The 16,749-nt window shown below is 41.7% G+C and overlaps 1 protein-coding gene across 1 annotated transcript in view; it reads left to right on the top strand.

The window, feature by feature from the left end:
- The window catches only part of DAAM2 (dishevelled associated activator of morphogenesis 2), a 273,375-nt gene that overhangs the window by 20,277 nt on the left and 236,349 nt on the right, over positions 1 to 16,749 (top strand). The window contains exon 2 of the mRNA XM_044442145.1: positions 6,907 to 7,047. The gene's annotated coding sequence lies outside the window, so the exon portion shown is untranslated. The remainder of the gene's footprint in view (positions 1 to 6,906; positions 7,048 to 16,749) is intronic.

Here is a 16,749-nt window from a genome sequence, read left to right as displayed (position 1 = left end):
ACTCTCCGGTTCACCGGACAAAGAGGGTGGGGGGGGGAGACTGTTGAATGGAGAATGGCACAAGAATACAGCTGGCAGCTGATTGGTTAGTTTCAAGGTTGCTGCTGCTTTGTCAAGGTTGCTCATACCAAGCTCGGTCAGGACCATTCCTCCTCACCCAGCACTTTTTACAGAGGGTTTGCAGTATTCACAGATTGCATCTCTGTACCTGGGCATTAGCAAATGCTCCTAATGAGGGAAAAAGTGTGCTGAGACACTTCCTCTTGCAATACTGTTCCCCTCGAGCCCACCAGCCAACTGAAGCCACCTGGCCAATCGCTCAACTCACTTACCAGCTGGCCAATCGCCCAGTGCATGCACTGCCTGCCCCATAATAGTACCACAAGTTTCCCTGCCTTCTTGCAAGAGGTCAGTCTTATGGCCATTGACAGTATCTGGGGAGCCATAGGAAAGTTTGGATCCCTGGATCAAGGTCAGAAATAGTGCTCTGGCCTCAGCACCCTAATACCCATCTCCACTCACACAGAAAGAACCATGCTGGATGCTTTTTCAAGGTCAAAAAACCAACTTCAGAGAAGGCGTAAGGGTGCATTTCAGGGGCAGTCAAAGGAAGAGACTGGGCCACCAGGGTATGAGTTATTTTGGCTTCGAACTTCTCTCTCTCCCCAAAGCACTATAGCTGGATGACTGAAAATGGACATCTAGCAGAATAGCCTCTGCCACTCCCCTGCTCTGCAATGGGTGTTAATAAGCTTCTTACTTCAGAGGCTTATGAGCAACAAGGATGTGATCAATGGATTGATGCAGCATTCAGGTATAGTTCACTGGTTCCATTGAGACAAAAACAGGGGTGCCCAACCACGTGACCCCCCAAGGCCTTACTGCAGTCACCACAAAGTTAGACAGCTCTCCACCTTCCTCCCTTGGTGAATTTGATCGAGATCACTCTTTTCTCACTCATGTTACCAATGCATAAAAAGTCATCTGTATCAGAGTCACTGAATGCATATATGTGCACATGCACGTCTATGTGGGTGAGAGACAGTGTGATCCTGCCCCCCCCCCCAAATCTGGCATCAGGTGTGGCCCTCAGGACCAGAAAGGCTGTACACCCCAGACCTAAACCAAGCTCATAAGTAGCTCATAAGTAGGGAGATAGGCTTGTACAAGAAGACAGCCTGAGGCCCAGCCCAAAGTCAGAGCTGAGTTTATGCCTGGGGTGGCATACATTGTGCATAGGGTACTAATGTTTCTTTTCACAGAACTGTCAAGGTACATGCTACTTTACAGAGTAATGGTATCTATCTCCTGCAAATGTAGAGCTGTAGACACGGCTGGTCCTAGGAAAAAATAGTGCCTTAAGCAAGGAGCACCTTTGGCACTCCATCCCAGCTATTAACTTACAGGTTTCCTTAAAACGTACTTATAGTGCATATAATGTTTTTGGTAGGATATATAATATCTCTAACTAAAGTGTTCTGCTAGGTGTCATTTAGAACAAATGGCATCAAGTTTGGAATTGAAAAAGGGACATATCTGAAAGCTACTGAAGGAAGTGCATGTTTATATACTTCTTCTCATGAGCTGGTCCCTCCCTCTTCTTTTTGGTTATCAGACTCAAGACAATCCTTTGGCGTGCCATTCTTCCCTTCCTTCCAAAGCAGGCCAATTCTCACACTCTGCCTGAGATAACTGCCCCCCCCCCTTGCTCCACCTGCTCCTCAGAGTCCAATGGCCAATCAGTCTGAACAGTCTGCAGTGAGAGAGAGATGGGCCCACTCTCTACAGCTCTGTAAACTTATGAGGAGGAGGAGATTAGCCCTAGTTTACTGCAGACAGTACACTAATACCGCCAGGCTCAGTTTGGACTCCTGACTGCTCGGTTTGCCCATTTCAAAGGCCAGCCCTGCTATTACGCTAATAATGCAACATAGCATCAATACACAGCAATCAGTAAACAGTAGGTTGGCTCTGGACTAAGACTGGGAGTAAGCATCACTGCACTTCTGAAAAGTGGTGGATAGGATTGCTCTGTAAATTAGTTGAAAATAGGGAACATTGAAACAATGGGACACGTTCATCATAACTTTCACTAATCTCAATACTATATACCTACTTATCTAGGAGAAAGTTTAATCGAGGGTTTTACTCCCCTTCTTTTTCCTTTTAAAGATAGATAGCTACAAACCTGTTTAATGTGTAAACTTTTAATGATGTTTTAATATGTTTTTCATGTGCTTTGTGAACTGTGCAAAGAGCTTCAACTTTTGGGCAGTATAGAAATTAACTAAATAAATAAATTGAACTCGGTATGGTTTTTTTATATAAACAATTTATAAGTTTACTGTTGGTCTTGATCCACCCATTGATTTTGTTATTTATTTAAGGAACATTTAAAACATTGTTATCACTATGAATAAAGCACTTTTGTATAATGCTTTCTACATTAACCTTATAGTCAAGAATTTTGAGTTGGTTTAGGGTTGATATGACTTGTCATTATGGGTGAATACAGCCATTGTCTACAATGATGCTTACTCTTGGGAAAGTCAGTACAGGAGAAGGCCTGTGCTTGCCTTCCAGAATTGCTTTTTGGGGATAGGAGTGGCAGGCGGGGGGGGGGGGGCAGATTCTGCTGACTTCAATCCATGGGAGGTAGAAGCAGGGCAGCAAGCAACACCAGAGCCTGCCCCTTCTCTCTTCCATCCCCTTCACCTTGCCATGATTTTCTGTGAAGGTACAAAGGGGTATCAGTTACTTTAAATAAAATCACCATTCCATTTCACCAGCATACCTGAGTATAGCTTAATGAATCAAGAAACAAACAATGAAAACCTTTCTAAAGGTCGCACACATCAACTTTCCAGCTCCTCCTGCTTCTCCCTTAACTGCAGTTATGTGTGATGTAAGATCATGTTTTCAGGCCAGTGGAAACTGTATGGATACACTGTATCCATTAGCATGTGCCTCTGCAAGTGGTAAATGTGTTTGCACAAATACTGTGACAGCCTAGTAAACAGAATGTAGATTGCCCCTCAGCTGCTCCTTTAAACTCCTAAATAACAACAGAGCTTTTAAGCATCCAGTTAAAAGGATTGGCAAAACATTTTTTCTGAACTTCCCCTGTAGAAATGGAAGTGATGAGATGTTAACAAAAATTTTAAAAAAAGCATTTACCTGAACTTCCTAAAGGCGTTTGGTTCCAATTCTGGCTGTGTTTTGCACTGTACTTCTCATCTGTTTTAGGTTATTAAAGCACCTTCCTTCATCTCAGGAGGCTGTCCATAACTGTTTGTGTCAACTTCTCTGTGGCCAAACACAGAGTGTGCAAGCCCTATCCGTTAAAATCCTTGGAATTTACATAACCCCCAATTGTATCAATGTGAAATATGGCTCTGGTTACAATAACAAGAGTTTAGGGAATGCAGAAAGAGATTTTTAACTGCAAAAGTACAAAGGCAAAACAAAACAAAACTGCGCATACTGTTTTCATTTTCTGTAGCCACGTGAGGACTGTCCTCTGGTTTTCAGCTATAAATAAACTAGGAAGATGGAAAACATTTACACAAGTCCTAGACACAGGGTAGTACTGGAGCATCTATTCTACCTAGAACAGCCTTCCTCAACCTGGTACTTTTCCAGACATTGGGCTACAACTTCCAGCTGAGGATGCTGGGAGTTAGAGCCTAACACATCTGGAGGGTATGGAGTTGGGAAGGATACCTAGGCCCTGTAGGACATTAAGGAGAACTGGGCATAAAGGTGCTTTTAAGTCAGGAGTAGAGGATCTCTTTCAGCTTGAGGACAGAACTCAGTTTTAGAGCTCTTTTGGGCTGCATTCCAGGGCTGGGTGGAGCCAAAGGCAAAAAGGGAATTGGGCTAAAATACAAAAATCACCAGCATTTTAAAGGTCTTACTGCCAGTAACTAAATCTTATGGGATCTGTTTCCCCACTTTATAACGAGGGGAGGGGGAACAGCACAAAAGCCAGGAAACCACCAAACAATTGGTGGCTGTGAGAGAGGAGTCAGGGTGTGGCCAGTTGGGGGACCGTAGGGGGCAGACTTGGGAACCCAGGAGGGTTGGATTTGGCCTGAAGTTCCTCCACCATATCCATTTTAGATAATTTGTTTTTCTTGTGGTGAAATGATGGAGAATCTTTTTGGGCTCAGTGCTCTTGAAGTTTTCTGAGTGCCTTGCCAATATATTATATAAGTCATAATACATTTTATTCCTAAGAAAAGGGTTTATAGATATTTTGCCAAAAGATGGGTTCCTTAATAGCTTAGTAGAACTGCTTCCACATTGTGCTTCCTCAGTCAAAACTATGACACTCCATACAGAGCTGCCTGATATGCAGATCACAGAGATATTCCCTCTCCCATGTGGGCTATTGGCTCAATATGTTATGGCCCCCCAGTGCACGAATGGTAGCTCTGCAGAGGCACACGGGAAACCAACTTGGACAAACTCAAGATTGTGGATGGATTTGGCATTAGGCATAACTTTATGCATTGTGATGGCAAAACAAGTTGCATCAAGGAAAGGATTTGCATTCTCTTGCTTCCCTGTATTCCCCCTTCAGGAACAGGAAATAGCCAGGCTGAAGGTGGCATCTTCTGTTTCTTCTGTCTACTAGGTCATTTATCTCAGAAACAATGGGAAAAGGGGAGCTAGGGACTGCTGCCCCCATCCATGGCTCTGACACCATGTTACATGACATACTATGACTTCTGTATTATAACATCTTCCATTGCAGTGGTGTGATCCTATTAATGGTTGCATGAATTTCCACACAGACAGACTTGCACTTGGAAAACAGCCACACTCCTTTCAGTTGACAATGTTCAGCCCACATTATTAAGTGAAAAATGCTAAGTGTTGTGCCCAAAGACAAATCTGACAATAGGTTTCATATAAGTAAAAGACCATGCAGATCAACCAGCTGTTCTGCTATTTGTTAATTTCTATATTCTGAATTGCATTCCATATAGAAGAACTGTCATTTATTCAAAATGTAACCAACTATTTCTCAAATAAAGAATATTTTTTAAAAATAAATTAAAATGTCAATATGCATATAGACAGAATTTATATATGGTGCCTTGGCCTTTGAACAGTCAAAGTAGTAGCAAGAAGAAAGCCATTTCAAATGAAAGATGGAACAATTATGCTCTGTGGGAAGGTTTTCATACAGTGTTCATTTACCAAGAATATGTAATCAATGGAAAATCATATACATTGGAAGTAAATGCTTTAAAACATTTTACTTATTTCATTCCTGAAAAGCCCCCCCCCCACACACACACACACCTGGTGCTCTATAGATATTGGATAATAACTCCCATTATCATCAACCATCATGGCTAATTCAACACATCCAGAAGGTGCTAGATTGTCTTAAAGAGCAGTTACAATTCCTATTGTAATGCATTCCTATTAGGTTGCATGCAAGCCCCTCGAATTTGGAAGGTTATGGGCATCCAATGCGGAGTGGGGGAGGCAACCACTACCTCCCTGTCCTCCAACTCTGTGTTTTTGGGGTTTTTTTGGTGGGGGGGTAGATTAGTGTTTTTGTTTATGAAACTTCTTGGAGGTGCAGGAAAGGAAGCTAGAGCTGTTTCAGGACACTTTATTCCCTCCCCTCCCCTCCCCTCCCCTCCCCTCCCCCCTTCCCTGCTCCCTTTTACTCTTCTCTAAAGTCACTTTTCCAACCTTGGAGAGCAGCTGGCATGGACCTTTCCATGCACGCAGCAAGGTGGCGAGGAGAAAGTGATCCAGAACTCTGATTGGAGCAAGGTTGGAGCACTGATTCAGAGTTTTGGGGAATTCCCAGAGTCCTGGGAATCTAAACCGTCCTGTTGTCCTCTGACACTACCTAGGGACCTTAGGATTGCTTTCTCCAGCTGTTGTGAAAAGCACATCCTTCATTTTATTACGGTTTCATAAAACAATGATTAAATATGGAAGATGTGAAAAAATATATGAGGGAACAATCTGCTGAAAAACTCTGGATGTGAAGAGGTCACCTTGATATTGTCTTGCATGACAGCAATCCAGTGGGGAAATGAGTGTTTGGGCTTCTTTTCAAACTAAAAATAGCTCAGAGGCCAAAAAAAATTGTGGCAGTGATTCCAAGACATTCAGGAGTAAAAGAGATATGCAATCTAGCCAAAATTATCAAAGAGATGTAGTTTAGTAGACCAACATTAAACAAATCATTAAGGCCAAGAACAGAACCACAAAGAGTGTTGCTAATTAGTGCTTTTTTATTTATTTATATTGTGATTTATATCCTGCCTTTTTCCTACAAAGGGCTCAAGGCAGCTTACATCATTCTCCTCCTCCATCTTATCCCCACAACAACAACCCTGTGAGGTAGGTTGGGCTGAGAGTCTGTGACTGGCCCAAAGTCACCCAGTTGGCTCCATGGCTGAGCAGGGACTAGAACCCGGATCCTCTGAGTCCCAGCCCCATGCTCTTAACTACTACACCACACTGGCTTGATTCAACAGAATATTAGCAGAACTGGACCTTGGCAAGTGTCTAGCAAAAGGAGATACTACAGAATACATTTTGGGGTTGCCCCATTGCTACCTGAGGTGGGAGGTGCATTGCTTTTCCCATGCCCTCTGGGCTACCTTTAAATTCCTGCTGCACCCTCTCTGCCACTTTTGGTTTCTTCCTTGGCTGCAACAAAAGAACACATCAGATTACCTCAGTACGCAGAAACCAGTAAAGTTCAGGACACATGGTGGCATCTTAGGCAAGAGGAGATTTTAGAGTGCAGATACCGCGAGTATCTATGGATGATGCAAAACCTGCTGCTCTTCAAATGGGCTGCTTGAGGCAAGGACCTCGACAACTGTCACTGCTGCATCCAACGTAAGTTTCTTTCTCCAACAGAACATTTCAAGTGCCATGAAAGCTTCCTTCAGTCACTCCACAACAGTGATTGCCTACCTTCACACCACGAAGATCTGAATGTATGAAGACCTGAACACTGAAAGTAAGGAGAAAAAACCAAGTTCTGTTCCAATTACAAAGGTCTGTACTAAACTATATTTGTAGAGAGGGTGGTGGTGATGGCGGCAGTGGTGGGTGTTTCCTTTTAAAAAAATCTGTCAAAACTATTAGGTCATCTGTGCTGATAATTTACTAACTTATTGCATAAAGGAAAAAAAAAATTACCACAAGTCTTTACTCTGGATTCACAGCAGCATCACAATAAGAAGCCTTCCTGGTTGTGCTACATTCTACAGAATAAACTTTTGTGTGTTTATTTATTATATTTATACCCCACTTTTTTTTCCTTTCAAGGAACTTAAGGTGGCTTGCATAATGTTCCTCCTCCTCCTCTCAATCTTACCCTCTATCTTACCCTTACCCTGTGAGGTGGGTTGAGTCTGTGACTGGCCCAGTGTCACCCAGTTAACTCTGTGGCTGAGTGGGGACTAGAACCCAGATCTCCTGAGTCCTTATGCCACACTCTTATCCACTACACTGCCTCTTTTTAATGCCTTTCCTGCAGAAATAAAACATATGCCAACTGTAAGGTAGATTCATGTTGGCTTTTGCTGATTTGTAATGCTTGTCATTTTGATATTCTCTTTGTTTTCTGATGGCCCCTGGAAATGTTTTAGTTATAGAATATGTTTATCTTTTTATATTATGGTTCAAATCTTGTCCACTGCCTGGATATGATTGACATGAGTGTTTCTGTAGATTTTTAAAAATTAAAATATAGCTCAGCATAGGAAGTGCAGGACATGGAAGAAAAAGGATATTCTTTCCCCCTCTCTCCCTGTCCTGGTCACACTAAGCACTACAGACCCTCTGTTTTGAAACTGTCTAGAGCCTTAAAAGAAATGCTCCTCTCAGAGGTGTGGATATACTCCAACATGTGGTTGCAGTTCCCACTCTACACTAATAGGAAACTCAGCTGGTGAATGCTATGGGGATTATAGCCTAAATCAGAGCCACTGAGAGAGAATTGGAAAGTGTCAGCTCACTCAAGGAAACCCCAAGCTTGGCAGAAGTACAAAAAAGCCTCTAGCAAAACATTCTAAGGGAACAAGCTGGGCCCAGAAAGACCAATAAGAAATGGACACACTCGGTGGACGCAAAATGCTGGCCTTCTCTTGGGAGGAGCAAAATAGAAAACGGTGGAGAATAGGAATGGCATATCCTGCAACAGAACGTGGCTGGCTGGAATCCTGAAGAGGACTGCTCCATTTGCTCACACATCCATTTATCCATGCTAGTAAGTGTCCTTTTAAGCAGGAGTGGCCTCACTTCCTAGCTATGCTGACAAATGGCAGAGTCCTACACAAGTACATTGCAACCATGCTCCATTGACACTCAACAGCTGTGTGCTCTCATGCAATTGCCATTCATTTCCATGGAGAATGTTCTGGATAACTGAGCCAAACCCAAGGTTAAGGCCACCAGGCTTTTCCTGAGAACTGTAGGTGTACACATCTACATTGCCTCATGCCGGCTGAGGGGGATACAGACACAGCACCTCCCATTTCATACACCCAACAGTCCTGGCGCATACCCTCCTCCTTCCTGATTCTATTGCCTTACAGTGGGATGAAGAGATGGTACCCTTGCTGCATAATGACACAGTGTCTCAGATACTGGAAAGTTGAAAGTACCACATGCTGGAAGGGCACACCCAGCAAACCTTGCTAGCTTGAATAAAACATTTTGGCTTTTGTTACTTTGTTCTTTTCTTTCTCACATCAGGTTTCTTTCATTTGACTTTAAACACAACATGCTTTTTGAGCAACACCGGCTGCCCCCATAACTTGCAAGAAGGACTGGGTTCATTCTAATAAATAAACCATAAATATGTTTGCCAAACACATTTGGAGTGAATATGAATGCAGATGCATTTTCAAGGAAGATCGTGGGGCCGGAATTTGATTAACCTTTTCAGTGTCTTCCAACTGCTGCTCCTCCACTTCAGCTGCTTTTTGCAGCACCAGCTACTTCCAGATTTGGAGCCTGGTGAAGAGAAGAAAGAGCAAACAGTTGGCAAAGAGGACTTAGAGAGAGGAGAGGCAGAAGGAGAAGGGCTAAACTCTCCCTTGCCTGATGTTTCTTACCTGAGAATGCCTCCCACTTTTCCATTAGGGCTACTAGGAAGTCACAGCAACCCCAGTAATTTGCATGCAACCCATACCTTTGCCTGCAGAGTTCTTTGCTCTAAAGGAAGAGAACCATCTTTCCTTTGACAACTCTCCAGAAATCTTAAATATAGAGGAATTCCCGTAAGCTTAGCCAAGTGTTCCGGAAACTGTGTGCAACATGCTAACTAGGACATATTCTCTATCATGGGAATGTAAGTAGCATTCAGGAAAACCATAACCAAAACAAAACAATAGACTGTGAATGGCAAACCATGAATAAGTGGGATGAGTGAGTCGTCTGTAATCATTCACACACACACACACACACACACACACACACACGGAGGGAGGGAGGGAGGGAGGGAGGGATGAGATAAGTTTACTCAGTGGTAATGGACACCAAGAAGTAATAGCAGAACATAGGGAGCTGCCTCATATTGACTCAGATCATTGACCTGCCTAGCCCAGAATTGTCAACAGGACTGGCAGCAGCTTTCCAGCGTGTCAGGCAAGAGCTTTTCCTGCCCAACCTGGAGATGTCAGAGGTCAAACCTGGAACTTCTGCATGTGAAGCAGGCCCTCTATTACTGTGTTATGGCCAAGGTTTCGATAGATTTTTTCCCTCATGTGCCAAAACAAGTTGACCAGCCGCAGGTACTGTGTGCCTTGGCTTGTGGGGGCAAAGCATTTGTTGTACCACCTCAGGCGGCAAATTGCCTTGGGGGCATGGACCCTAAATGATGTACAAAGTCTGTCAAGGATGTGGAAGGATATCTTTTTCCCCATCTTCACCTGCTCTTATCTGAGATAGCCCTATCAGTCTCCTTGCTTAGGCTTCAACGGTTAATATCCAAAATGAAGTGATTGGAGAAAAACTCACTAAACAGAAACAGATATATTGGAAATGAATGAAAACTGATTGGGAAAGAGGAAGCCACATTGAGCCAGGATTGGAAGTGGAATTGCTTGTTCTGTCCAGATTTCAATAATAAGGAACATTCTGCTGTGGTGGATTTTTCTTCTGTAATGTTCTGTGGAACTGGAGGGTTCTGGAAAATGCAACATCCTGTGATTTTTTTTCTTTTTAAAAAATCCGGATGATTTCAAGTGTACTGAAAAGAAAGATATTGGGGAACTCAAGGACGGGTGAAGGTTAAGCTAAGCAGCGTAGAAAAGGGACGTGCATGTGCCATCACCAACCCTGTATAACCATCGCAGTTCCCACTGTTCTGGTGGTAGTTTGGGGTTTGAATGTGATCCAGATCCCTTCACTGCTTCGAACCTCACTGGGTGGCCTTGGCAAATCACAATCTCACAGCACCGTTACTGAGGATAAATATATAACTAACTGTAAGCTGCTTTGAGCCATCGCTCAAATTGGTGATAAACAGGATAAACCAAATGCTTACATGAATCAGAGTATAGTGGCTGGAATAAGATTCAGTAAGAGGCGTAATTTCTTAAACTGCTCAAGTCTGCCATATTTGAACTAATTTGTTCCTAGAGTGGAATTTTGGAGCCACAACTCACATTGGGCATTACAACAGATATTTTCCTCAGAAAGTAATAGTTGCCTGGAAAAAAAGTGAAATGTAATTAAGACTGCTATAATAATATGGACTGTAAAAATGAAACTCTTTTAAAGTAACATCATCTGACCTTCCATCAAGTAATGGTATTTTATAATGTCTGTGGGCCCTACACAACCTGTCCTTATAAGAAGGTTTAATGCTGAAATCTTTAATTATTTGCATAGGTTGCTCAGCAAAGGTTGTAATCTTAGGAATAAGTCCCATGGAACTCTGGGAGCTTTGCATCTGAGCAAACACTCAAAGGAATGCACTGTAAACTTTACTTGGTTAGTCAATTCTAAATGGAGAAGCTACAAGCTGAAGATGCATGGTCTGCTCTGTTCCTGGCATTTTACGGACACAAAAAAACAGAAAATAAAATATTAAATATGCTTTCTTCCAACATGGAATGATAGTTTCCTGATTTGTAATAGCAATTGCTGGGACATGTTTGTTTGTTTGTTTGTTTGATTGATTGATAAAATTTATAGCCTTCCTTTCCACCAGAAAGGTGATCAGGGTAGTTAAATGCAATAAGACAAGATTAAAACAAAAGCATAATTAAAATATATCAAAGAAATACATTAATTAAAATGCAATTAAGGATACAACAGTAAAAGAAACAAATAGCAGCAAACTCTATAAAACCCCCATTAGCAGCAGACAAGTTAACGTGCCAAAGGTTTGTCTGATTAGAAACATCTTTGCCTTTTGGTGGAAGGACAACAGAAAGGAAATTCCTCTCTGAGAATTCCTTTGATAGGGAATTCTAAAGCACGAGAGGACCCAGAGAAAGCTGTCCCTGGAAGATCTTCACAGGCATGATCATAGAGAAGAATACAGGTAGCCTTAACCCAAGTCGTGGGGCTTTATAAGTTATTCCTAGGTTATAGGAATTGTGCCCCAAGCCAGACTGTTGAAACTGTTGTAACAAGGGGATCACACACTTCTTCTAACTGGCCCCAGTCCACAGTCTGACTACAGCATCCTGGACCAACTCACATTTCCAAATGTGTAACTAATAAAGCATGTGTCACCGTGCCAAGATCAGACAGCTCCAGGAATAGGTGCAGCTGGCAAAGCAACCATTGCTGTTCAGATGTACTCCTGACCATCACCAAAACCTGGACTTCAAAAGGGCAGACCAACACAGTATCTGACATTCCTGCCATCTGACCCATGGGTGGCAGAAACCACCTTGATGGTGGAGCTAACTTTTGGTTGAGGGAGGAGAATGATTCAGTTTGGAACCAATGTGCCAGCACTAAACTGCGTTCTCTAGTAGTCCATATTCTGACTTCACTGGTGTCTTTTATTAACAGCTTCTGCAATGATCCTCTTTTATGTGACAAAGGCAACCTTGCTGGCCAGTTTAACATAATAAAGATTGCAGTTACAAGCCTCTTGTTCTGATCAGCTGGGAATGAGGGGTGGGGAAAAAGACCAGCCTCTGACAGTAACCACATCCAGCACAGGTTGAAACCCTTGATCTGCCTTTTGACTGACCAGAATGCCTGGATCAGGATCAAGCTTTAATTTGTACCCCCTTATCCCATCCATTATAGACATCAGTCACTGATTTGGAACTAAAACAGCTTTCCTGGATTTAGATGAAAAGGAAAGCAGATATGGTATCTGTTATAGGAACTCCCTGGAAGCCAGAAGAAGGAATCATGTATAGGGGCTATAGAGCTGCTTGTCATCAGCCTTCTTATGCTGCTGCACTCAAAACACCAGACCACCTGCCCTAGTGGTGTCATGTATGTCTTAAATAGCATGCAGAACAGGAAGGAATCTTCAGGGACACCAAAGACCAACAGCCAAGATGTTCAAGAGGATTCTTCCAGCAGTGTCTCCAAGTTACATTCCAGAGAGATCCTCAGAAAGCTACTGGACTATGGTCCATCCTCATTATAGGAAGCTGCTAGGAAACAGACAACTTCTCCCATCTGATTATACAGTGATGGTATTTTTAAAGACTTGGGAGGTGAAATCATGCCTTTCCTATATTTAGTAAGTCAAACACTGATGAGGCGAATAAACAGAAGCAGTAATGGCTTGTTCTTGATTGAGCCAGACATAAGGTTCTGAACTTTGCAAGTAAGAAAATCTGGACAGATTATAACAAGTGCATTGTCTTCCATTACTGGAGTTTACTTGATACATAATTTGTGCATCAACACAATATTTAAAAAGCAGGGTAAAGTTGATTAGACAAATAATTTTAGTTTTGTCCATTTCTGGCACAGGATGCTGCTATCCCAAGTAAAGTGGCTTTCAGTATGTACTACTTGCTCTCCACCACCCCGAATGTTTTCTCTCTTAACATTATGGAATGTGGCAAATTGCAGATTGACCTTACACTCTCCCTGGTCTCTTATCAGAATTTTAAAACATAATGTTCAGACAAACAGTATGGCAGTGTTCAGTTACCTTCAATCTGGCACCTACTTATTTAATTTTTAAATTACATTTCTATACTGCCCATTAGTGCAAATGTTCTGGACATTTCACAAAGTCTTGCATGCTCATCAAGAAAATGAGCCCGGATGCCTCCTAATGTGCTCTCTGGCCAGCATCAGCTTGGGACTCTGCAGTGGGCAGGCTCACTTAGAGTACCTAGTGCAGTGAGCCTGGGCCAGAAGGGCTCCCCAGGTCTAAGCTTCTGGCTAGGCACCCAGAGAACACCACCCTCTTGAGACTGAAACCTGTCAAATGGATTTGGTATCTACCCAGTTCTCTTTTCATTCCTTAATAAGATGAGAGCTAGAAATCACTGGCGGGCTCCCACACTGAAAGTCTAGTGTCTCTTCAACTGGTACAACTTCAAGTAAAGTATTGAGATTGAAATTGTCAGCAACACTAGTATAATACTACTCCTGAAGATGCAATGAGGTCTTTTCAGGCAATCGTAGTATAGACAGATGAAGCATTTTGAGCCTATCCATATTTCTCCTATCCATAAGTCTTCAAGTTTATGTACTTTCCATATATTTCAGGGTTATCAATTGTCAAATCTTTCTCTGTGTTCCTGCCCAGATTAAAAAAGCAGGAAAATATTATATGTTCAGTTCTTTATGAAATACCTCTCATTCGTCTTTCCAGTGCTCCCTGGCAAGTAGGTCAATATTATTTCCAGTTCGCAAATGTGGCAACTGAGACTAAAATAGTGATTGACTAGAACCACCAAGTGAGTCAGTAACTGCTGTGAGACATGCATCTGGGTCAAAAGACAACATGTTAAGTCCCAGCAGTGTCTGCAGGGCATAGTACTAAATCAGGTTTCTTTGAGTGTAGGGAAGTCAGGGTTTTCCCCTTGACATTTTGGAGCTGCGATTAAACAGAAAATGGAAGACGTAAGGGACACTGGTGCTTTCTAATAACAAAGTTGGGCATTGCTTGCAGTCCATCCCCCATCCATACAATATGGTGTTTAACTTCTTTGTCAGAGGGCACAGGCAGCCTGGCACAGAGACACCATTCACAATAAGCACCTTTGTCTTCAGATTAACAATACCCACATTCCTTTGTTTTGACAACTGATCTAGCAAAAAGATTACCAAAGGCTGATACAGAAGCATTTGCAGAACACTTGATGCAAGAACACAATTCTCTTTTATGGCATCATCTTGCTTTTTTTTTTTTTTAATGTTCTGCTCTTTGGTTTTTTTCACCCCTGCGTTTACAATCACAGACATCCATCAAGATCTTTGTGAGACCATTTCAAGTTCCATCTGAGCATGAATTAATCATTCTTTTTTTGAAAAATGAAACCAGACTTCCAAAGGATTTATTGCAATGATTTAAAAATGCTGTATTTTGAGAGAATCCCAATAAATCTGTACGAGTCTATGAAATTTTACTTTTGCTTACATGTGCAACACCATGCTAGAAAGTACTTTAAAAAAAGAACAACTAATCTTCGATTCTTTAATTCTCCCAATGCCTAATGCTTCAAAGACATATATAAGTACTTAATTCCATGCACTGTGAATGATTATGAAAGCCTGAATACAGTTAATCACCTTTGTAAATATTTCCAAATCAGGGTATTAATAGATGGGACTTCTTCAAGTGTCGGTAGCCAAGTAAGTACCTATTGGTAAGCTAAATTATCCTGTATTATTTCAGTCAGCAACTAGTTTTGCCAAAGAGCCACTCTGAGTGTCAACCAATGTTCTGTGCCTTCTGCTCCAAAAGACAGGTGTCAGCATCTATTGTCACAGATGCTCATCTCTTTTGTTTATGACATTGTCAAAAGGGGGTCAAATGGCACTGATGAATTTGGTCCCTAGGTAAGGGCCCTAACCTTATTACAGACAAGATTATTGAAAATTCTAATTCAGGTGGTGATGTTTGTGACGCCTTCAGCCCTTGTTCTTGAGCTCTTTTTTGTATTTTAAAATAAGTGACCATATACAGTGGGTGTCTGGAGTGCCAGTCTTTGAGAATGCATCATGTGTGATACAATTCACTACTAAGTAATGATAGTCCATTATAAAGGGAAGCTTGGTGGAAGAGATGGAATAAGAGCTTGGATGTTAAATGGCAGAGGTGGAGTTGTCTCTCAACACAGGAAGAGCAGGCAGTAACAGCAACAGATTATTTATTTGATTTATATCCTGCCTTTTTACTTTTTAAAGAGCTTAAAGTGGCTTGCATCACTTGCCCTCCTGTTCTCAGTCTTATCTCCACAACAACCCTGTGAGATAGGTTGGGCTGAGAGTCTGTGACTGGCCTAAAGTCACCCAGTTCATTGTGGGATCATGCCTGACACTTTTGCAAAATTATATCATCTATCATATTTTGGAAAATGTTCTCAGTGATTACTAATTTAACAGAAAATGTATGACAATGTCCAAGAAACATGTTTGTTGCTTTGACTAATTACAATGGAGTGTATTGACAGATTAAAATGTGTCCTCATTAATCAGAGAGCAATATTTAATCAAGTACTATTATTTATTACATCTCTATACTGCTCAATAGCTGAAGCTTGTCTGGGTAGTTTCATACTAAAAATGCAGACAGGAAACAGCATTTTAAGAGGACATCATCACCCCTTTATTTATTTATTATATTTATATCCTGCCTTTTTGTCTTCAAAGAACTCATGGAGGGTTACATAATTCTCCTTCTTCTCTCAATCTTATCCTCACAACAACCCTGTGAGGTAGATTAGACTGAGAGTCAGTGACTGGTCCAAAGTTACCCAGTAAGCTTTGTAGCCAAGTGGACACTAGAACCTTGATCTTGCTGATCTCAGGCTAGCACTCTAACGACACGATGCCAGCTTTTTTCTCATAAAGCTAGTTTGGCCCAGTGTGTGCACAATGACAGTAAATAATGAACGAATGAATTAACCCAAATTTGCCATGGCAAATGTTGAGCACATTCTGCAACCATTTTGCATAGCCAGACTTTCACTGGGCTAATCAGAGATTCCTGCATGATATCTAAACCTGGCTACTATACACTGATCACAGATTAAACAACCCACAGTTAACCTAAAATTAGTGGGTACCTGTGGTTTATTTAACCCATAATTAACTCATGTCTACATTTGGAGATCACATAGCAACCACTGATTGACCAAATAGGTAAGCTGAATATGTAAAATGGCTGTAGATTGTAACTGACATGTGCTATGGCAAATCATAGGTTATTTAACCAAGAATTTGTTGATGTTATGTATGAACAAACCCTTTGTCTTGTTATGCCACATGAAAGCATCATCTAAAAACAAAGCGAGTTTGCTTTGGTTTCAGGTGTATTGGATTTATGTGTATGGAACCTTAGACAAAACTTTACTGATTATTCAGGAAAAATCTGTATGATAAATTGAGTCTGATTTCTTTAATTGGGTATCCGACCTAATGTGTATATACATCTAATAGATTGGAAGGCTTTACCACTTGAGAAATTCATTCAGGTTTCATATATCTGTAATACAGATGCATCCCCTGGTTCATGTTGTGTCATTGCAGACATGTTTCGCAACACAGAAATATTACGTTGGGATGCTGTGGGAAGCTGTGTAA

The sequence above is a fragment of the Varanus komodoensis genome, unplaced genomic scaffold, assembly GCF_004798865.1.
Source record: "Varanus komodoensis strain SLA01 unplaced genomic scaffold, ASM479886v1 scaffold1, whole genome shotgun sequence".
In the NCBI taxonomy this organism is placed as follows: Eukaryota; Metazoa; Chordata; class Lepidosauria; order Squamata; family Varanidae; genus Varanus; species Varanus komodoensis.
This window is presented reverse-complemented; position numbering and strand designations above follow the sequence as displayed.